This window comes from Mytilus galloprovincialis, chromosome 1 (genome assembly GCF_965363235.1).
Source record: "Mytilus galloprovincialis chromosome 1, xbMytGall1.hap1.1, whole genome shotgun sequence".
NCBI lineage: Eukaryota > Metazoa > Mollusca > Bivalvia > Mytilida > Mytilidae > Mytilus > Mytilus galloprovincialis.
The window spans coordinates 97,297,179-97,321,435 of NC_134838.1; the positions used below are offsets into that span (position 1 = coordinate 97,297,179).

Below are 24,257 nucleotides of genomic sequence, written 5' to 3' on the forward strand. Positions count from 1 at the left end.
GCAACAACAAAATTACAATATGATACTACAAGAGATATAATACATGAGAAGACAAGAACTGAACATAATGGCACTACAAAGAAATGAACATGATGGCACTACAAGAAATAAAACAAATAAGCTCATCATAAATACCTGGATAGAAATAATATATTTACACCAGACTCGAGTTTAAACTACAAAAGACTCATCAGTGAAGGTTCAAATAAAAATATGTTAAAAAGGTCAAATAATGTACGAGGTTGGAGAGCATTGAGGACCAGAAATTCCTAAAAGTGTTGCTAAATACATCTAAAGTAACCGATTCCTAGTTAAAAAAAAAGCATAAGTATTTCAAAAATTTAAAGTTTTGTAAACAGGTAATTTATAATTATGACCATATCCATGTTAATTCATGTCAACACAGAAGTGCTGACTACTGGGCTGGTGATATTCTCGGGGAATAAAAAATCCAACTTTCAATTACATCAACCAGTAGTTATGTACTTAGTATAGTAAACAAACTCATCATAAATACCAGGATTGACATTTTATATTAACGCCAGACCAGCGTTTCGTCCAAAAAAGATTCATCAGTGATGCTCGAATATTGTTTTAAAGGCCAAATAAAGTACGAAGTTGAAAAGCATTGAGAACCAAATATTCCTAAAAGTTTTGCCAAATACAGCCAGGAAAATAAACTCATCATAGATACCAGGACTAAATTTAATATATACGCCAGACGCGCGTTTCGTCTACAAAAGACTCGTCAGTGGCTCGAATCCAAAAAAGTTAAAAAGGCCAAATAAAGTACGAAGTTGAAGAGCATTGAGGACCAAAATTCCTAAAAGTTTTGCCAAATACAGCTAAGGTAATCTATGCCTGAGGTAGAAAAGCCTAAGTATTTCAAAAAAATCAAAAATTTGTAAACAGTAAACTTATAATATAACCATATCAATGACAATTCATGTCAGCACAAAAAGTGCTGACTAATAATCTATTCCTGAGGTAGAAAAGCTTTAGTATTTCAATAATTCAAAGTTTTGTAAATACTAATAAATGAGACCTCAGAATACAAACTCCAATGTGTGTATGAAATCGTGTTTTATCGGACCATTGTAACGGTAACCTGACGGCATTGGTGTCATCTATCCTGAAGACTTACATTGACCTCTACCTGAGAATACATTAATTTAAACTTATCTCGACTTGTTGGTATAATTTTCTAGACAAATATACCATTCTTTCTTTTATTCAGCGCGGTAACGTTTAAATAAGGATTTTTTTCCCAATATCGTTTGCCAAAGATCACAAATGATATCATAATACACATCTGATGAAAAAGAATAGGTAACGTTTAATTTTAACATATGCATGTATAAAACATAATTTATAGTTTGATTCAATTATAGATCTTTTCTATGAACTTACATTAAAAACCAATGATAACTCACGCATGGAAAGTTGACTTTAGAAGTTCGAGTTCAGAAGTAAGCGCAAAATCTAATAGGTTTTGATTTTTGATATTTGATATTTTAACGCCGCTTTTAGGCACCGCGTTTAGGCTATTTCGTGACAGCCAGTCTTTATTGGTGGAGGAAATCGGAGTGCCCGGAGAAAACCACTGACCTTCAATAGGAAAACTGACAATCCTAGTCAATTAAGATTGGTCTAATAGGTTCTCTTCCAAATTAGATACCAATTGTTTGCAAAATGAAATGACAGGTTTACAGTTGGGTTGTGAAACTACAGTTTGAGAGTAAATCCCAAGTCAAAGATCTCAATATTGAATCTTAATATTTTTAAAATGCGGGAAACAGAATTCTATAAAATGTAAAAGTAATAACGTTATACTAACAGTGATTTGTTTTCCTGTTCATAGAATTTTTTAATAAACTTAAAAGACTGATATTACAACAACAATCAATGCTTACAATGCAATTTGTTGGAAAAATCTTTTTCTAACAAGAATCATTTCTGAATCCCCTTAAAAAAAGCAAGGTATTTGAATCAAAACTTATATTTTCTTTTAAAATGAAACTGTCTTTTAGTTTTTATTTCTTATCTATATCAATGTGTTGCTTTGCTTCGAATAAGACGTTAAAACATACTGATTACATATGAAGAGCAAAACATCCCACAAACTGTTATTTCGAGTCGACTGGTTTCAAACAATTCATTTTGCTTTCTTAATATAGAGATACATATACAAAAGCGATGGCAAACAATATTTATTTGAACAACAATTAAGACAAAATATGAGCAGAAAGTGCAAAATACATTATCTTTTCAGAATATACCTTTACCTTTAAGTTTACTAATTAAATGTTCAATATTCGTAAGTGACTGAGTTCATTTGATAGTGTTTTGTCTTTATTTTTCTGATTGCAATGTGCCGTTCTGTAATTTAATGATAAGATAGGTTCCTTGAAAATATGAAACCCTAAATTTGTTTCTGGAAATAAAAGAAATGCAATTGGAATTTTGGGTTATCAAGGCTCTTTTACTTTATAATTGTTTGGCTTTCTGACTATTTTAATCTGAGCGTCACTGATGAAACGTGCGTCTGGAGTACCAGCATTAAATCATAAGCCTGGTATCTTTGATAACTATTAGCATGTCGAAATGTCTCTGTCCTGAAAGTTCTTGTATTTATTTGTACTGTATTCCTGTCATGTTGTCCTTTTAGTGTTATATTTATTTGGTTGCCACAAAATAATTCAACCAATTATTTTTTCTTTAAAATGTCCTGTACCAAGTCAGAAAAATGTCAGTTGTTATCTTATAGTTCGTTGTTGTGTGTGTTATACTGTCGTTTGCTTTTTTGTTGCACTTTAGTGTGTCTTCTGTTTCGTTGTTTTTCTCTTAGAGTTGATGTGTTTCCCTTGGGTTCAGTTTGTAACCCGGATTTGTTTTCCCTCAATCGATGTATGACTTTCGAACAGCGGTATACTACTGTTGCCTTTATTTGTACATAAACCTTTGTTACACAGAGGACACTATTAACATATTGTATGAAATAAATGGATTCATATGTAATGAAAAAGTTTCAAAGTTACTATGCTTTTCGTCTTCGTTGTTCCTGTAACAGTTCAATTACTTTCTTCTGACAACTACCCATGTAAGCATAGTGCAGTGCTGTGCGTCCAAGATTGTCTCGAAGGCCTAAATTACTACCATAAGACAACAACAGTAGGATAAGCTGATATTTCAGTTCGTTGTTATTTGGAAGCAGACATGCTTCCATTATAGGAGTAACACCGTTAACATTCCAGTTTATATCTGCTCCACCTTCTATAATGATTCTCGATAGTTTGTATTTCTGTGCTGATATGGCATCTATTAAATCTATACAAACATATCTGTCTTTTTTCATCTTTCTTTGAAACTTCATATTTTCTGTTTGTTTTCTCTTTAAATAGCCAGAGACTGAAGTGTTGAAACTTGTAAATGCAGGCTTTTATATTGATATCAACCTACGAGATCAATATATATATAGGAGGGGTGGAAACGTCGTCACACATCCTTCATCTTTGGTATCTCATGGACTTGTCCATTAAAAGTCATTTATATTCCATTAAAATTTTCTTTCATAAAATGAACATATATGCTTATAAAAATTGTGTTAATAAACATGTGATGTAAATTTCTGACATCATCTGGAATATTTGCGTGATTTGTTTAATAAGGTCGGTTTGACAAATTTTATAAAGCTATTGTTTTGATCTTGACTAATCAAAAAAAGAAAAAAAAGAAAGAAAAAAAGAAAGAAAGAAAAATTCACAACAACGGCAATTACCAATGCTTTATAGTTTGAAATTGGTAAATCCGGGTTATAAGTCAATTTTATATTCACCTTTAAAATAACATATGACATTATCAAAACAAGTGATAATAAATTTTGTCGGGCAATACTTAGTTTAATGCATCCAAACCTCCCTTTGTCAGATACAAAAACCTATAAAAATTTAAAGACAAATATGTCATGAAAAAACAAAGTTCTTTACCATTGTTGGACTACTTGTTGTCTAATCTTTACTTTTTATGTGGTGGATTGTTTTGAGAAAGGTATGCCCGATCTACTTTTTGCAAAAGTATTGTCAGTCTTTTTTCGACTGATAATGTTATTGTATTTTTTTCTTTTACAACGAAACCTTCAGTGATATAGATTCGTTTGATTCTTGTTCTACTGAAATGTAATACTCTTTTATATAAAAGTTTGTAAAAATGCTAATCGAATTACAAGACATATTTTCCGTCTTAAACAGACTATTACGATAAAGTTATCTTACAAAACTTGCCATTCTGTACATTCTTGAACGGTGAAGAGTTAAGATCGAATTATTATTTCTAATTTATGACATAAACAGATTTCTTGTGATACTGACATAATATTTCAAACTTCATTATAAAACAAAGAGATATGGTATGCTTGCCATTGAGTCGTTTATAACCAATTGAAACTAATGTGAACAATAACAGGTCTGGCTTTCATCGAAACTCCCTTTATGTATAGTGAGCTATAAAATTAAAGACTTCGGGATGACAAATGTGACAAACTTTATAAGGTCTATATTTATTTTACACAAATGATACCCTACGTAAAAATAGTATGGCTGACCTCAACTGGCCCCAACAACTAGATAACAAACTTTAATGTCAATATTTACCAGTACAAATAAGAACTTCAATTTACACTTATCAAAACCAGTACAAATTGGAATTCTGATTGACCCTTATAAAAACAATTACAATGATATTGTAAGTACTTCTGATAACTTTAGATCCGAACTAAAATGAAAGAAAATTAAAACCAAAGAAGAGGATGTTTTTTTAAATAACGAAATCTAATATGAGAACTTTCAATTCCTCCTAAACTAGTTAACACATAGATTTCAACTTAAAAATTCAATCATGTTCTCCCAAACTTAAATATAAGTCAGTAAAAACACAAACGAATTGATTGTAATTAAGGACGAAAAACTGCATTATGAGATTTTGTACAGTGCCAAAATATAAGCATGGCCAACAATGAATGCCTAGCTTTAAACTTATTTTTAAAGATATAGAATAAATATTATTATGTACTAAGAGGCATAAACAAAGTTTTAATTACAAGGCTACATATATACAGTTTGGATGTTTAAAGCTTAACCTGTAATGAATAAGAGCATCAACAACGATTGTGTTACATTTTAAAAAGTAGAAAAAAGCTGGATAACGACAACATTTAATGCAAATGCCTCATATATTTTTTAAAAGAGGTTGAAAATACCACATGGACAATCTATAAATTCATCAGCCAATAAAAACTGGCAGAAACATGGCAAAAAAAAATCGTTAAAAAATCAAAAATAAAGTCTGTGATATGTTCAGTTTCAAAACGGTACATGTTCCACTGGTAGGCTTTATATCGACGTAAATGTTCATTGATAATTAAAACTTTGTTGGTTTTTAACTGAAGACATGTAATCATTTGATGAGTTAATCATAAGGAGAGTTGACCTGTATCAGACAGAAGTGTTGATCTTACAGCATTAGCAAACAAGAAGCATTATAGCTGGATTCATTTTATATGTAAATATATGTTAATTGGTACTTTTTATCGATGTCTGTGTATAATAGGGATTCGTGAAATAGTTCTCCGGGGAAACGTGTCACAAAAACTGAGGATCCTATAACTTTACGTCTAAAATGCCAGTAAAGATGAAAGGTTGCACACAAAATTGATGTAGCCCCGATCTCCTTGAACAGCAGAAAGAGCAATATCGAGCGAGTCGAGAAGGAACATGAAGAATCACTCAGTAAAAATGTCATAAACAATAATAAACTGCAATCGACTGTACTGGTATGAAAAGATATAACACCTTATAATAATGTTAAGCAATTCATGATGTTGACCGTAAAACGTACTCTGTTGAAGAAGGTTTTTTTTTAGGAAACACACACCTGTTTATAAAGTCCGAATAGTTTGAACATGCACAAGCATAACGTATTAACTTAGCTATGTAAACATCAGTCAATAGAGAAGATGATATGGACGCTAAGAAATCGGAAGTTAATAATTGCAAAGTTAAATCATCACTTCTCTGTCATAGATCTTAGTTTGGAATCGTCAATCTAATGCAATATCGAGGAAAAGATTAAATATGAAGCAGAGTTTCTGCTTTCGGTACTATCCTTCATCTCAAGTTCTTTGGATTATACAAGATGTAATTGAATATCTCAATCTCATCAAGTTATCTTATTAATAAAGAGCTTTTGCAATGTTTTCTTGTTGTATTGGGATTTGAGTTTAAAAAAACTTGTCTTCATATGAATACAAGTTGGCAAGTAGTGGTGAACAATAAGTACCTATTAGAGTACCGACTTTGACAAAAACCTTTCGAAGTTTTGGGTCCCCAATGGTCTATAACTTCGTACTTTATTTGGCAATTTAATCTTTTTTGTTCGAGCGTAACTGATGAGTCTTTTGTAGACAAAACACGACTGGCGTTCGAAACTGTAAGTCTGATATCTGTAATAAGTTAATTTCAGCTGATTTTTCAGTCCATTAAAAATATGTTGGCGACAAAACAAGTCCAGCTTATTGATGATATCATCTTCCGTGTATGTGTGCTGGAACTCTTGTGTTTCTTCACATTATAAGATTAGATTTTTCAGCAGCGAAAATTCTGAATGTTTGTGATTGGTCTTTAGATTAAGCAAGGAGAACATTAGTGTAAAGAGTAAAAAAAGACAAATGTTTTGGTGTACACAATATTTATTTTACGAAGCAACATCTGATGGACATAGCTGGATGAATATACCTTATCATTACATTTCTGAATGCCATCTTAAAAAGAGGGGAGAAAAATACCAGAGAAACAATGAACTCATAGATCTAATATAAACGCTGACAACGCCATGGCTAAAAAGAAAAAAACAGACAGGCAAATAATAGTACACAAGACACAACATAGAAAACTAAAGACTGATGTCTAGTTCACACGTACATTTAATTCGAATTGAATTCTAATCGAATGCGAATCGAATTCGCTAATCGCGTTCACACACTCTTCTTTTTCAATTCGAATTGATTCGAATTGGCTAATTAGAATTATCCAATTCGCATTTGAAATACGCTTATGTTAATACGAATTAAAAGTTAAAGTCGTTTGGACAGTAAAGCGAATTTGACGGGAATTTCAATTCGAATTAGAATTGACGTATGGATGTAAAACGTTTCGAATGCGAATTAAACTAATTTGAATTAGTTAATGCGAATCGAATTCGAATTACGTGTGAACTCAGCATAAGTAACATGAACCCTACCACAAACTGGGGGTGATCTCAGGTGTTTAGGAATGGTTAGCAGATCCTGATCAACACTTGGCAAGGTAGGTCACAATTGTGAAAAGTGGTACGGACTTTAAGAAAGATGTGTTTTTTTATTCAAAAACTGCTCAAATAAACCAAGGATTTGTCTAGTATACAAATCTTTGAATAAACTGATGAGTAAGAACGACACAACAAATATTTAAAGGTAAATATCTAGAATTGGTTGACCTATACGATATGTTGATGTCTCAACTCACTACCGACTTGTTTCGGTGTCTAGCAGCTTCAAATACCGAGGTAGTCGTGTTATTCGTTTGTGACGTATTTACCAAGTTAATTTGAATGGCGAGTGATACATTAAGAAGACGGTTACTAAAAGGGCCTTAGACGCATCAGCTCTCGCTCATATTGGAACGATTCCTTCAGTTTCTGTTCATTTATATCTGGATAATGTTCAGTTCCTTATCGATTTAAGAAGTTTAAAAATTAGTAAACTACTGTTGCTTATTTTATTGAAACATCTTGATGATTCATTTATATATCGTTCTTGACAAGTATTTTTGTGAAGTTCAATATTATAGTATAAAGATATGAGATTTTTTTCATGATTACAGTAAAATCATTATAATCACTGTTTAATTAAGTTTACCTACGTCATAAAATCATGAAAACATATGTGTTTTAATCATAAAAGTTATAAAAGGTCAGATGAAACTTGGCAGACCCCTTCAATCCTTATGCATACAAGGTATAGTATTATTATTCATAATTACAGCTACAGAAAGACTGAATCATGAAAACTTAACATCATGTCTTTTTGTATGGTATGAGTAGCTTGTTTGAGAGCTTACATCTCATATAACCCACAGAAACTGAGTTAGACTAGGAAAGTATGAAGTGGAGAGGTTGAGGTTATCCCTTCGTAAGTTTTCACGAGTTGTTTGACTGTTATGGTATATCCGTTTCACAGATTGGGGGTATGTCTCAATGCTAATCAAAATTGTACTTGTTTGGCTTGATAACTATTCTAATCTGAGCGTTAAATTTTGATCCTGGTACCTTTGCTAACTTGTTTCCCAATGTTAAAACAATAATCCTGCCCCCTACCTCCAATCGTAACCTATAGAATTAGACTTTTACCGAGTTTGTACTAACATGAGCAACATGACCACATGTGGGACAGCATCTGATCACGCTTCCGGAGCACCTAAGATTACATCAGGTGTTAGTGTGGTTTATATTGTTCAGTCTATTTTTCTATGTTGTGTTTTGTGTACTATTGTTTGTCTGTTGATCCAGGGACTATATAGAAAGTATCTGGTTTTTTTTTCTTTTTCGATCATTGCTTTCTCAATTGTCTTTGACTTATAATTTTGAATGTCCCTTTAGTATTTGCCTCTCTTTTACTCTTTAAATAAAAGTGTATAGTAAAATAACAAAAAATTTGAACTCTAAGGAAAATTAAAAACAGTAAGTTCCTTATCAAATGGAACCAGATGCTCCCAAACCGCAGCTTTATACAACGGCAGATGTCGAACCCTGAACAGTTGGGTCAAGTATGGACAAAACTTTCAAGCTTGATACAGCTCTGAATTTGGATTGTGATTAAAAAGTTGACACAGCAAAGGTTTCTGACACAGAATGAATGTGGTCTAATGAACTTAATATTTTTTTTTGCTTTTGAGTAATACACTATGCTGTTGAATAGAGGTCCCCTCAAAAAAAAATTTGAAAAAAAATTCTTTTTAATTTCTGAAATCTGAAATGAGAAAAACTTTACCCCATCCCTCCCCATTTTTTTCACCTCCCTCAACCCTTAATACAAAAATAATCTCAATTCAATCTTTTTATTAGGTTGGCAACAATAACTTTTCATTTAAATACATCATAAAGTATTAAAATATAAAATAAGTCATGGTTGAAATTATTATTAATTAACAGTAATTAAAAATAAATTTACAGCTACACATCTCAAGACAATTATCACTTCCTTTAACATCATTTTCAAGTAGTGTAAGGGAGGTAATCAAGTAATCAAACATATATGTTACAGTATTCTTTAAATTTTAATTGAAATTGGATTACCTCCCTTACACTGCTTTTAAATTATTAAAATAGAAAATGACAGAATAATCATGGTTAAAAATAAACAAAAAAGCTTCATCAGCAACATTTTATATTGGCAAATTTCCAATGAAGTTTATTAAACTAAAGTTATTGGCAAATTTCCAAAATACATAATTTAAAAGCAGTTTATGTGAGATAAACAAAAAAGCTTCATCAGCAACATCTTGTATTGGCAAATTTCCAATGAAGTTCATTAAACTAAAAATATTGGCAAATTTCCAATGGAATTTATTAATAATAAAGTTTTTGGCAAATTTCCAATAGACATAATTTAAAAGGAGTTTAAGTGAGATATTCAAATGAGTTTCAATTACCAACCTTACACTGCTTTTAAATAACGTTTTTGAACTTAAATAATTGTCCATTAACCTGGAAACCCTTTTCCCCCTTATGTGCACCTTATTCCTTAACGGTTTGAGCCATAACTCCCAAAGACAATTCTTACCATCCCTTTGGGGTATTCCAATATCCAAAATCTAAATACATGGTTAGATTCAGCATATCAAAGAACCCCAAGAATTCAATTTTTGATGAAATCAAATGAAGTTCAATTTTGGACCCTTTAGACCTCACTGTGGACCAATTGATAACCAGGCCCAAATATCAAATATCTAAAAACATGATTAGATTCAGCATATATCAAAGAACCCCATATATTCAATTTTTGTTGAAATCAAACAAAGTTTAATTTTGGACCCCGATTTAGACCAACTTGAAAACTGGGTCCATAATAAAAAAAACTAAGTACATGTTTAGATTCAGCATATCAAAGAACCCAAGAATTCATTTTTTGATAAAATCAAACTAAGTTTAATTTTGGACCCTTTGGAACTTAATGTAGACCAATTTGAAAACGGGATTAAAAATTAAGAATCTAAATACACGGTTAGATTCGGTATATAAAAGAATCCCAATAGTTCTATTTTTGATGACATCAAAAAAAGTTTAATTTTGGACCCTTTTGGCCCCTAATTCCTAAACTGTTGGGACTCCCAAAATCACTCCAAACCTTCCTTTTATGGGCATAAACCTTGTGTTTAATTTTTAATAGATTTCTATTTACTTATACTACAGTTATTGTGCTAAAACCAAAAGAATGCTTACTTGGGCCCATTTTAGCCCCTTTTTTCCTAAACTGTTGTTACCAAAACTCCCAAAATCAATCCCAACCTTACTTTTGTTGTCATAAACCTTGTGTCATATATTTCTATTAACTTATACTAAAGTTATAGTGAGAAAACCAAATGTCTTCGGACGACGACGACGACAACGACGACGACAACGACGACAAACAAATATACGACCTCAAAATTTTGCGGTCGTATGAAAATCAAAAGTTCAAATACATCAGATGAAAGCTAGGACAAGTCTGCTAGACTTTCAAGAATACAATTAATTTATCTATCAAAAACCAAATGCATTTGTATTCCTCATATACTGGTAGTTACAAATACTGGATGTTTATCAATTAAAATTGTAAAATAATGACAAGATCGCATAAAACCCTTCAGACAAACATGTACAACTTACAGTCTTCCTTTACACCAATTGCTTTGAATAAATGAAAATCTATTTTTTATCGTCAAATCTGAACATTTTGTCAAATGAATCACAAAAATGAGGTCAATATCTAATGAAATCTATCGAACGGACATATATATCTTACTATCATTGTTTATAAATATCATATATTTTTGACATATTACTGAAGTATAGTTCTAAAATCATACCCTTCTTGAGCACCTGATCCTTGTCCTCAAACTATTTAATGCGATTTACATTTTACAGAGCTGTCGACTTTTAAAGCCTTTGAAATAACTAACATCTATTTAGGAATTCTATCCCTTTAAAATGCCCTAGAAAAGTTTTGATAATGACAGACATGTTTGTGTCAATATAATTAAGGATTTGAGTTGAAAATGACCTGAAATACAAGAATAAATGTTACACCATTCTTTTATTTTTAAGAAACTTTTTTTTGTGATGACTTTCTATTAGAAAGCCAACCCACAAGCAACCATTCAAATGTATTGTTTTCTGGAGCAAAATCATCTTGCACACCCTTCAAATCAAATGTGACTGTAGCTACATTTATTATAGGTATCAGGGAAATCTTAAGCTACATTTATCACATTTTGCTTGGCATTTCACAGGTAAAAACATACAAGAGTACTGTTCTATCATATTCCTTGTTATACTAAAATTCAATCATAAGGCATGTAAAACGAGGTAAGTAGGCCATCTGTATATAAACACATTCTTGTCATCAATTTTTTTTAACCATTTTTTTATATCTGTTTTAAAAATGCTCCATTTGTTACATAACTGACAAAATTGGTTAAACAACAGATATAAGAAGTCACTGAACATGATCATAAACAGACTTATTCCATACCTTTCATCTAAACTAACAAACCTTCATTTAAACTTAATACAAGTTGTCTCATAAGCATTCAAACAACATCTTCTTATTTTCAAATCAATAACAGGCAATTGTTTCACATCTTTAATATAACAACACTAACAAAATAATCAGCAACAAAAAATATAGTTATAATATGGCTGTAAATCTTTTATGATACGTCTTGGACTGTTTCTCTCATTTTTAAATAAATACATACAAACAGTAAAGTTATCTATTCCATACAGATATTGAAGTTAATGTTCCATGTTTTCTTTGTCTGAATCACTTTCTATCTCTACTTCTTCTTGCTCATTCTTTCCATCATCCTCTTCATCTTCATCACCTAGAAAAGAGTTATACAGGGGAACGTAAATACAATACAGCCTATCCCTTGAAGAGTGTGGAGATAATCATAATTGTTTAAAAGACTTATACAATGATAATGAGATGTGTTGATAAATACTGCATACTGTGGATTCATGTATTTTCGTGGGTATCAATTTTCGTGGTTTGAGGAAAAATTGCATATTCGTGGATATTTGATTTCGTAGATTTCCCAGTCTCTGCATACAAAGCTTATATAAAATTTGTAATTCGTTGATCATTAAAATTGGTTGTTCACCTGAACCCACTAAACCCACAAAAATTGATATCCAACAAAAAATAATGAGTCAAAAGTAGTTTTTTTTTATATTCAAGTAGTTAACATTTTGATATTTTAAAGACACTTTTAATTTGATTTTTCTTTTTCCCCAATTTTATCTTTTTAATTACAATTAGTACATCAATTTAATATTACTATGTCCTGCAACATACCTGGTCCAATATCAAACAACAGCTCATCCACATGTTTCAACAATTCCTCATCTTCATATCTTAATTGGGCACAAAGCTGAAAAAACAAATACAAAATTCAATGTAATTTGATCATTTGAAGTAACTAAACAGTATTTATAGATTGGGATTACAATTGATTCTATGAAGGTAAGTATTGGTCAATAATTGTGCAATTGCCCATTTACTACATGGCAAACTGCTAAAAATTATATTTAGTAACATGTTTGACAACTCTTAGTATTGCATTTAGGGTGCTTTTTCAATCTCAATATATAAATTAAACAAGATTTTTCACTGAAAGTATATTGCTTGTTTTTACTTCTTTCATATATGTGATTAGTTTCCTATCTGTGAGCTATTGACCTGTCATTTTATAGTTCGTAGAATTTTTAATTAACTCTATGAATTGGCTATCGATAAACAGTCATTTGCTCTATTGTTTACACTCTAATATGTTTACATACAATCCACTTTTGATTTATTATACATGTATTTCATAGTTTTAAAATTGCTGTTTCAGATGAAGGACTTTTCAAAAGTAGTTTTACATTTTTAACACATGTTAATGATTTTTTTGGAGAATTATAATTGTGTTAATGACTGTTTTATAAGTACGCAATACAGTACAAGAAATTTTTTTTAATTCAATGCATTTAAACCTTTAACTTATTATTTTTTATTGTGGTCCATTTTAAAATTTACCTTTTTACACTTTTCCAGATAATACCTAGCATTACTTTTATAGTCTTCTCCCATTGAAAAGTTTGCCCATCCAATAAGATACCATACTTGTGGTACTGCATCATTTTCATCTTACAAGCCTTCAGCTACATCTATCGCAGTCTAAAATATCAAATTATAATGTTCAGTTTGAAGAATTAAACATTGTACACAAAATTTATAAAATTGTGATAGTGAAATAGTAAACACCAGTAAATGGTGAAAGAAGAATTAATTTTTCGAAGAAGCTGTTACATAAATATCAATAATCAAAACATAAATTGTAAACCGATTTATTTTCACACCTTTTCATGAATTGCCATTTCAGGCAAGCTTTGTGATGATTTATCTTTTCCAACTATGTTGGTGTATCCATGTATGTCAAGATGCACTTTTGACATAATTGTGACAATTTATATTCTTGTGATTTTTTTCCTTGTGAAAGTGGTGAAATTAAATCATTTAAATAAAATTTGTTGGTTTATGATACAGCTAATTCAGTGAAAAAAAGACATTTCATAGTAACTCTTATAATTTCATCAAACTTGAACCTTAATTGATTGTTGTTATGGTTCCTCTGCACAAACACACAGTCAAAGCTTCCCTTTGTGAGAGTTGATCTGTCTTTAGAGGAGAAATTTTCTCATTAAAATAAGCTATTGCTCAATACACCGGTCTTTAAATCTTGATAGTCTTAAGTGGCTTGATGTTATAACAAGCTGACTCTAATACATTATAAGTAAACACCCCAAAATAAAGCTGTTTTTCTTTAAAAAAAAAAAACAAAAAAAAAAAAAAAACAACAACAAATGTAACTTTCAAGTGTTTAAATCAAGCAACAAAACTTACTTCATGTTCGTCAACTTCTATCAATATTTTGGTGGTTGAAATTCTGGCATCATATCCTAAAGGAACTGTCTATAAAACATAATGTTTTCATAAATTAGCTGCAAGTTTTAAAATATTTATTCTAACTTTGTGTCAAAGGATGCTATTATATTAATCTAATTTGATAATTTTTATCTTATATCCTAAATCCTTTCAATCCTTTAGATTTATATAATTGAGGACTTTAACTAAATTACCATTTACAACAATTGCACTGGAAGGCATATATGACATGACATAGATTAGCCACCAAGTTACAGCAATATCTCACAGTAGCCGCTTTAATATCTTTGAGTTAGAACACTTTTGTATTGAAAGAATCAATGCACCTTCAAGCTACAAGGATCAAGCATTTACACTGTGACCAAAACATTAAAATTAGCTGTTCAATTCTTACATCTGCAGGGTCAGTATTGTCTTGGTCGGTCACTTCATCTTTATCTAATGCTTTAAACTTTGGTAACCATAATGATACTCTCTTTTTCATAACATCTTCTGCATTCTAAAAAATAAATTGTATTATACTGTATTTTTTTCTTCAATTTTTACAGTTCCACACAACGAGGTCATTGTAATTATCCCAATAATGTAAAATTCTTAAATAACAGTATCAAATTGATTTGCATTTTAAAAACCTTGTGAAACTGCAAGAACCTTTTTCAAGATGGCAAAATAATGGATTTTCTGAGTTCATATACAAACAAACATTCAGTACCTCTTTCTCATCTTTTGACAACAGGAAGCTTGCCATCAACTGATATCCCTCAGGATTTTCTTTATCTATATCTATTGCCTTTTCTATAAATGTTTTGCATTTGGATTCTGTGTCTTCTTCAAAGCTACAAAAAAAAAATACTAAACTTGATAAATTCTACATTTTTTTTAACCTTAATATAAAGATTTGATTATAAACATAAATATCTGAAAATCATGATGATGATTTAATTTGCTTGCCACAGTCTTGCTTTAAAACATACAAACTCTGTGGTGACTATAAGGCTCTAATTGGATCTACAATGGTGAAACACAAGATTTATGATCTATAATATTGGTTGCAACAGAAAATTCTTTAGAAATATCACTGTGATCCAAAAAAATTAATACCAATCACAAGTTTATCACATACATTTGAGCAAACGTAAACGAGAATCTGTCCCCAGTACACGGCTGCCCCATCCGCACTTTCATTTTCTGTGTTAAGTGTACCATGTATGTGGGGTAATAACTTTAATTTGGCATCAAAATTAGAAAGATCATATCATAGGGAACATGTATACTAAGTTTCAAGCTGATTGGACTTCAACTTCATCAAACCTCGACCAAAAACTTTAAACTGAAGCAGGACAGAAAGTCAGATGAACAAGGAAGGATGAATGAACGGAGACATAGACCCGGAAACTTAATGCCCATAAATGGGGCATAAAAACAGTTTTTGAAATATGAATGTTCTGTTCTCAGAGGACTTTAAATCTAACCATCAGTCTGTCAAATAAATTTTACCTTTACCTGAATAAGATCAATATTATTCCATTGGGGCTATGGATAGAAGCTCTTTTACACACAGATCTGTCATATAAAGTTCACACTATGGGGTCCACCACTGCTGCTAGCTACAACATTTACATTATGTCATGCTGTCTTAGATTGGATAAAAGGGTACACAAATGGTTATTTTTGTCAATGTTGACACACAAGACCACAATGTATGATGGTGGTAATGCTCTTTACCGTCAGACGTCAAACGGTCATTTTCGGCTACAGTTAGGATCAAATTGGTTAAAATTTTACCGTGGTTTGTCAAAATATCCTTATCATGATTCGTTAAAATTGAATCTCAAATAAAAAATTATCGTTACTGTTATTTTTGGAAAAAAAATATTGTGATTCTCCAAATTCAGCTGATTTTCTATTCGTCTAAAAGAGAGTGTACATTTCATCGTCATGCACTAAGAATTACCGTTAACGTCATTCTGCAAGAATTTTACCATTATTCGTCATGAAGGTACCCCCATTACTACCCTCATATATCCTTTATAAAATTAAGAGCAACATTTACAATTTTAAAAATGCAAATTTTAATTAAACCAATTATTTTTTCTGTTGACTGTTTGTTTCAGAAGTGTGCAGTATTCATCCCTTTATAAAGAGAAAATACTCAATTTTCAGTCATATTTGGTATTTTTCAATGTATAATGTTATACAAACCTCCAATGCTTGTTGATTTTTTTTCTCCTTCAACATTAACTCTATCCCTTTCTGGTAACATTCTACAGCCTGAGCTCCTTCAAATAAATGGCCTAGGTACATATATTTCTCATGTCCTTTGTCTGGCGATATCTCTACTACTCTCCCAAAACACTACAAATACAACACAATAAAGGTTACAATAACAGTTAAATATGTTGTATTCTATTTGTTATAGAGCTACCAAGGTATATAATCGTAACGGAGCGATAAATTCATGTATACGGAAGTGTTCAACTGTATTATCTTTTTTTCTTCCAAGGCTATAAAGCTGTTGGTATGGCTTGTATTCCAAGTGAATATATTTGCAACTATGGCACCCTGTTTTACCATTGTCTACATTCTTAATCATGCAACTGTTCTAATGAAAAACAAATGAGTTTTTCTTACTTTTCATAGCCATATCAGGGTTGTCACTGACATGAGTCGACACTCAACAAGTCCTGGTCTCCTAGACACTAGACTGGTTTAACTGTTTTCTAAACAGATGTATTCCATGATGCATCAAGAGTATATAAGCTAAATAAAAAAAAAACAACATTTCATGCAATTTTTCAGCTTAGAGGACTTAATATCAAATTGGATAATATTTTCTATGTTGCCCACCTGTTTAGCTGATTCTGGGTTTCCTAGTTCCAAAAGCAATGTCCCAGTAGTTTCAAGAGCTCTTCTATTATCTGCCTCTATTTCTAAGGCTTGCTGACAAAATTTCTGAGCAAGTTCATTCTCAAATCTGTTTATACAATCCTCTGCCTGTAATTCTATACCATAAACAGTAATAATTCTACATTATGTGCCTCATTTTTAGTTCATGTTTTTTAAGAACAAACGTTAAAATACATCAACTTGTAGGAATTTACACAACAGCAATATTACTACAAATCAATGAGATATATAATTTTGCATATGCTAAAGAAATAAAGTGCAGTAAATAGCTTGATTCCAGTAATATAATTTTACTGTTGCATTAAAGAATGCATTTGGTACAGTGTTTAGTTTCTTTTGATTTAAATAACCAGACTTTTGTTAAACGTTGCTGTGTTTAGAGTTTGACTACGCAATGTAGGGAGATTCTTAGCTTAACTGAAAGATGTATAGCAGATTCTACATAGGTATTTTTTTTTCTTTAAATCTTGTTTTGTTTGATTGCATCTGATGAGTAAAATCAAGGTTACTTGGTTGGTTTTTGAAGGTGTGTCTAATATAACAATATTTTACAGATGTTTTACCTATATACATGATAAATGTGGACTGTCTACTTCAAAAAGAACTTGGTTTCATTAAGTTAAACTTTCTCTAGACTATACATTACCTTATCAAAAAGTTGATCAACATTGTACTGGGGAGATGTTTTTGTTTTAGCAGATTCTGTAGCAAATTGTTTTCTTGCTTCTCTTAAAACTTTCCTTCTGTCATCTGAAAGATATTTTTCATGCACTTATATTATTTTTTCAATTTTCTTAAGCATTTACTAACAGTTCAATGTATCAAAACATGTATGTCTTCATCAGTTTCACTCATACATTAAATCTGATGAAAACTTAATCAAACTTCATGGTATCACTGCTTGCAAGACAAGATTTATTGGATGCAAAGCTTTTATTCTTTTAATCGTGATGTCAGAGGAAAATTCCCATTTATAAAATAAATTGATTATACAAATTAGTAAATCAAAGCAATGTTGGTACATTGTAACAGCATTTACAAAATGTATGATCCAGCCATTTTTTTTTAGCTATTAAAAACCTTTTTGTTTCTTAATCCAATTCCAATATTTTTCATGTATATAATCATGAACATTCCACCTCCCGAATGTCTACCAAATATAAAAGAAAAGATTCCAAAGTATTTATTTCATCTGTCAAATTGCAATAATGCCAACACAAACTGCATACTTTGGCATGCTAAAACTATTTTTTATATTCATTATTTTGTACATAAATCAGGCCCTCAGTTTTTCAGTTGTTTTAAAACTGTCATTTCAGGGCATATTGCTGACTATGAGATATGGGTTTAACTAATTGTTGAAGGCTGAACGATGACCGATAGTTGTTAATTTCTGTGTCATTTGGTTTCTTTTGAATAGTTGTCTAATTGGCAATCCTACCACATCTTCTTACAATTTAATGAAATACAATATACTACTTTCAAATTCATTACATTTCATAAAAAAAAAAAATTTGGGTCTTAGTAAACACCATTTGTACTTTTAGGGTCAATTTCACTTCTTTCCCCATGTTGAACCAGCAGTTAAAAAAAATTGATGCTATATTGCACAAATTATTCAAAAATTTATGGTGAAGGACATAACCCGAAATTGGTCTATTATTTTTCTTTTAGACTCTTTGTGAATTTGTGGCAAAAATTATAGGTCTAAAATAAACAAAACAATTTTAAAAGGCACCTTTTAAATATAATATATTTGGGACAACCCGTGGTAAATCACAATATATTCAAGCCCCAATGAATTATTTCGATTCTAATAGAACCAATATGGCAATTATTTTGAATCAAAGCGCTTTAGGTGGAGGCAAATATTTGCCGTTTCCATAAATAAACGCACTATTAAATTGTCAAAAAGAACGGATGAAATCAAATAATGTTCAATTTTAGACCCTTTAGACCTCAATGTGGACCAATTTGATAACCTGACCCAAATATTAAAAATCTAAATGCATGTTTAAGTTCAGCATATCATAGAACCCCAAGAATTCAATTTTTGATGAAATCAAATAATGTTCAATTTTAGACCCTTTAGACCTCAATGTGGACCAATTTGAAAACCGGGCCCAAATATTAAAAATCTAAACACATGGTTAAATTCAGCTTATCATAGAACACCAAGAATTCAATTTTTAATGAAATCAAATAATGTTCAATTATAGACCCTTTAGACCTCAATGTGGACCAATTTAATAACCGGGCCCAAATATTTAAATCTAAATACATGGTTAGATTCAGCATATTAAAGAACCCAATATATTCAATTTTTGTTGAAATCAAACAAAGTTTAATTTTTGACCCTTTGAACTTTAATGTAGACCAATTTGAAAACGGGACAATACTGTGCAATTGAATATTTCCTGCTATTGCGCAAGACTGTGCAATTGAAAATTTCTTGCTATTGCGCAATATTGTGTAATTAGAAATGTCTTGCTATTGCGCAATACTGTGCAATTGACGATTTCTTGCTATTACACAATACTGTGCAATTGAAGATTTTTTGCTATTGCGCAATACTGTGCAATTGAAAATTTCTTGCTATTACACAATATTGTGCAATTGAAAATTTCTTGCTATTGCGCATTATTGTGCAATTAGATATGTCTTTCTATTGCGCAATGCTGTGCAATTGGAGATTTCTTGCTATTGTGGACTACTATGCAATTGAAAATGTCTTGCTATTGCACAATACTTAATATAATAATTTTGGACCCCGATTTGGACCAACTTGAAAACTGGGCCATAATCAAAAATCTAAGTACATGTTTAGATTCAGCATATCAAAGAAACCCAAAAATTCAAAAAAATATTTTTAAAAACAAGCTAAGATTAATTTTTGACCCTTTGAACCTTAATGTAGACCAATTTGAAAACAGGACCAAAAAGTAAGAATCTGAATACACGGTTAGATTTGGCATATCAAAGAACCCCAAGAATTCATTTTTTGATGAAATCAAATAAAGTTTAATTTGGACCCTTTTCGCCCCTAATTCGTTGGGACCAAAACTCTCAAAATCAATCCAAACCTTCCTTTTGTGGTCATAAACCTTGTGTTAAAACTTCATAGATTTCTATTAACTTATACTAAAGTAATTGTGCAAAACCCAAGAAAAATGCTTATTTGGGACTTGTTTCGGCCCCTAATTCATAAACTGTTGGGACTTAAACTCCCAAAATCAATCCCAACCTTCCTTTTGTTATTATAGACCTTATGTTAAAATTTCATAGATTTCTGTTTACTTATACGAAAGTTATTGTGCGAAAACCAAGAAAAAATGCTTAGTTGGACCCTTTTTGGCCCCTAATTCATAAACTGTTGAAACCAAGACACCCAAAATCAATCTCAACCTTCCTTTTATAGTCATAAACCTTTTGTTTAAATTTCATAGATTTCTATTAACTTATACTAAAGTTATAGTGCGACAACCAAATGTCTTTGGACAATGACGACGACGACAACGTGATACCAATATACGACCAAAAAATTTTCAATTTTTGCGGTCGTATAAAAATGGCTTATACCACATTTTAGTATCGTTTGTTTGCATTTAAAGAGATAAAAGTCTTAAAGTAATTTATCTTTTAATGTTGATGTTGTAAAATACGAAAAACTACACACAAACGTTCATTTGAAGTCCACTGTTTCCAGACGTTTTCGTTGCTTTCGAACTATTTGGAGGCATAGACAAAACACATCTTATAAATATTTAGCTTAGCAACAAAGATTTAAGACAAAATGCAAGGGTAAACATAAAAATATCTTAAAATTATTAGAACCAACAATTCTATAAAATATTTCTGAGTGTCAACGGCAGTGAATAAGCTATTTCTTTGGGTCTTTTTTTAATCGCCTTTTTGGCACAACTTTTTGGAATTTTGGATCCTCAATGCTCTTCAACTTTTTACCTGTTTGACTTAATAAAGATTTTGATATGAGCGTCACTAATGAGTCTTATGTAGACGAAACGCGCGTCTGGCGTACTAAATTATAATCCTGGTACCTGATAACTATTTGTCTTTGATTTTTTTTAATAACTTGCTGTTCCGTGTGCTATGATTAGATTAGTTTCCTGGAACTATTAGATATCTTCAATCTATCTATAACACTATTAAATATTGAAATATATATGAATCATTGATACTTAATACAGTAGACATTATAGAACATTCAGTGAAATAATTGCAGTCAGATCAAAGTTATAATGCTTTTCGTCGACGCCGTTCCTGTAATAGTTTAATTACTTTCTGGCAACCACCCAAATAAGCATAGTGAAGTGCAGTGAGTCCAAGGTTGTCTCGAAGTCCCAAATCACTTCCATACTTCAGCAACATTAAAATCAACTGATATTTTTGTTCGTTGTTTCGTGGTAAAAGACATGCTTCCATCAAGGGAGTAACACCGGCGACATTCCAGTTTATGTCTGCTCCACCTTCTATCATGATTCTGGCCAGTTTGTATTTTTGTGCAGTTATGGCGTCTATCAAATCACTACAAACAAATCTGTCTTTCTTGTTTCTTCTTTTAAAATGCATATTCTCCTTTACAATTTGCCTGTTAAATAATACGACTTAATATTGTTGTGACTTGAAAATGAGAACTACATGTATTTATACTGATGTCAAGCCTGTAAAGCAATCCTATGTGTAGGAGAGGTGAAGATGTAATATCCAAACATTTCATGGCCTTTCTAGAAGAAATACCTTTTATGGCTGTCATTAACACATATAATGCGGACATCTGCCTACAAGCAGCACGTACACACCCAAATAGCCCAAATCGTTTAACACTTACAGCTGAAACTTGTTTAATAGTATTATAGAGCAATTTCAAAGGTAAAATAATATAAAATTCCCAATTCCGAATTCCGAGGAAAAGTCCTTCATCAAATTGAAAAATCAAAAGCTCAAACTTAAAGTATTAAACCGTTTTATAGCTAGCTGAACCTCTTACTTGTTTGACAGTCGCTTAAAACTTCCCGTAATAAGAATCGGATAATAGAAAAACAATTTACCCTGCACTGAATGATTATATTATCTTTATATGCTTATTATACCTTACGATTACATATATACTTCTTGTCTTGACAATTTAATCATAAGCCCTATTCTTAGAAATTACTTTCAACTGCTGTAATGTTGCCAGTTTGTCGTCGACTTATGAGTTTGACAATCAGTGTGGTCTCTTCTGTTTTTCATCTTCAAATTTTAAAAACAGAAAGGTATGTCAATTAGACTTTCATGGTACCAATAAGATAATCATTCTTCAATTCAATGTTAAGCAAACCATTGTTATTCTTTTTAATTACACATACACACGTGCACACACACAATATCTTATTGTTAAAATTTTAGCCGGATAGACACATGTGTCATAACTGACTGGCGTCGAGCTGTGTATTTTTTGGCACACGAAATGCAACTTTGAAAAACAACTGACAGAAAGAGGGTTAATAATCTCTTTGAAATTTGAAAGGGTGCCATCATGATTTATGCGACCATAATTGATTACGTGTCACAAATGACAACGCCTATGTTTCATTCCCATGCAATTCGCTTGTAACGATAATTTGCAGTAGATGATGACAAATATTTTGAAGCATAAGATTACACGTTCAACTAGTCCTAAACTAACAAAGCCAACATTTTTAATTCCAATTTTTTTTTAGCTCGTAACTTCTCACAAAATGAACAAGAAAGTCTGAGCCTCAAATTTTGATTTCGTCAACATTGTTTAGAGACTAAAAGCGAAGCAACAGTTCAGCAGGATTTTTTCTTCGCAGTTCTTTTTTTGTGATTATACTTTTTTCATTGATGTCATTTTAAACGAGAATTTTATTACAACGGATTCATTTTAATATTCTGCATTAGAATGGGAATAACTGTATTGTATTTTTAAAAAGTTTGGTCTTCGTAAAATTTGATATTATTTTGTCGCAAATATCTGTTTACATAGCTTCGCTACGCGTCCCCTGGTAAACTCAATTTGCGACAGTAAAATCTTCATTTTACGAAGGCCAATCTTAAAATACAAAACAATTATCTCTTGAATTGTCGTATCCATGCACTATCCCATCTTCAGTTCTTGCATTATATCATTACCGAATGAGATTTATCATATAATTTGTACTTGGCATGAATCGATCCTTTGGTCGTCGTATTTCGATTTTCATTGATAAATTCGGTTATACTTTTCATTGACATTTTCTTTATTTTCTGCAGACGATCTTTTCGAGCTAAACAAACTGATGTCATAAAGTCCGCAGTATAGAAACAGTATAACTAAACACAATTATAAATCTGTTTAGTAAATAAATAAAAAGCCATTTTCATATTATATGCATTTTAAACATGTAATAGTCTTAATACACATTTTAAAGAAAGGAGATATAGTTTTTTTTTTTAAACAAAAAGCGAGTTTATTGGTGATAAGTTCTTTATCAATCAATGTCGTTGCAAATCGCACCTCTAAAAATTAGAATCTATACAGACGCGGAATTTATATGAATGCAAAAAAACAACCAGAAAAAAAATGATTAAAACATAACAAAATGAATTAGACAAGAACCCTTTTCTAAGAAAAAAGTAAATTAAAACTTTTGGTGAACCTGTGTCCACCCTTATTTGGTAAAGTTTAATTGTTGTGTTCTTTTTTGTGAAATTGTTTTTTATTTGCCATTTGTCATTTTTCTATTCATAGCAAATTTGCCAATTTTGATTCCAATTTGTATTTTGTTGATATGCACCAGTGATATGTTCTTTCTCTTTCTTTAAATAAAAATATAGCTAAGAGGTATGATTGCTTATGAGGCCTTTCGTCATTTAAGACAAAAAGTCATGGACGTAAACATCTTTTGGTCATAGTGTGAACTTCAAAATTTAGCAAACAAATACCGTCTAGTAAACTAGAAAAATCCTTGTCATGAAAACATGTGAAATAATTCGAAAAAGAAAAACAGAGTACTTATGTATGCTAAGCAATAAACATTACACAATAATGACTCTACCACATATAAAA

General features: G+C 31.1%; 1 pseudogene; it reads right to left on the minus strand.

The window, feature by feature from the left end:
• Nucleotides 1–12,049: 12,049 nt before the first annotated feature.
• Nucleotides 12,050–21,775, minus strand: LOC143063353 (uncharacterized; annotated as a pseudogene).
• Nucleotides 21,776–24,257: the final 2,482 nt, after the last annotated feature.